At 44.0% G+C, this 1,051-nt stretch overlaps 1 non-coding gene across 1 annotated transcript; it reads right to left on the minus strand.

Annotated features, from left to right (window-relative positions):
* Nucleotides 1–332: 332 nt before the first annotated feature.
* On the minus strand, nucleotides 333–439 carry LOC118483522. Its single transcript, XR_004870812.1, has one exon. It is a non-coding gene; the product is annotated as a small nucleolar RNA R71 (small nucleolar RNA).
* Between the last annotated feature and the right edge of the window lie 612 nt (nucleotides 440–1,051).

Here is a 1,051-nt window from a genome sequence, read left to right on the forward strand (position 1 = left end):
GTAACCTAGGCGCCGCTATCAACGCACCGAATGTCGAAGCTAATAACTTCGAACTTCGGCCGCATTTGATACAGATGCTCCAAAACTCCGCAACCTTCCATGGGCTTGCGGACATGGATCCCCATCTACATATTACTAATTTCTTAGAAATATGTGATACCTTTCGGATCAATGGAGCATCAAATGACGCCATCCGCCTTCGAATGTTTCCTTTCTCACTAAAAGACCGAGCAAAAGCTTGGCTCAACGCCTTCCCAGCTGGATCGGTAAACACCTGGGATGAACTAGCCCAAAAATTTCTATATAAGTATTTCCCTCCCGCTAAAACGGCTAAATTAATGACTGAAATTAATACATATTCACAAGAGGACGGGGAATCCTTATATGAAACTTGGGAAAGGTTCAAGGAGCTATTGCGAAAGTGTCCACATCACGGCCTTGCGATATGGCAACAAGTATCCACTTTCTATAATGGGTTGTTGCCACACACAAGGCAGACACTTGATTCTAGCTCCGGGGGACTATTAGGTGATCGCCGCCCGCATGAAATATATAACCAAGTTGAGGAAATTGCTCAAACCAATTTTCAGTGGCACACTCCCCGAGGCAATAAATCTATTGCCCCGGGCGCCCATAAGGTTGATGAAAGCACTTCTTTACAAGCCCAAATCGAGGCTCTTTCTTCAAAAATAAAAAAAAAATTGGAAATGACAAAAACAGTTTCGGTTATGGCTTGTGAAGGGTGTGGTGGGCCACATGAAAATTGGAGTTGTATGAAAGAAACAGACGATCAACAAGAGTCGGTAAGCTACATTGAAAATAGACCTAGGTCGTCGGGTCCTCCAACGGGAATTTACAACCAAGGATGGCGAAACCACCCTAACCTTGGTTGGAGAGAGCCCGGCAATAGTAGTAACCAACAAACCCAACGAACAAACTTTCAACAACCAAGAAATGAGTCACAAAATTTCACTCAATAACAAGGTGGACGAGAAAGGCTTGAAGATACTGTATCTCGCCTTATCTCCGACACTGAAAAGAAAAACTCGGA

This window comes from Helianthus annuus, chromosome 10 (assembly GCF_002127325.2).
Source record: "Helianthus annuus cultivar XRQ/B chromosome 10, HanXRQr2.0-SUNRISE, whole genome shotgun sequence".
NCBI lineage: Eukaryota > Viridiplantae > Streptophyta > Magnoliopsida > Asterales > Asteraceae > Helianthus > Helianthus annuus.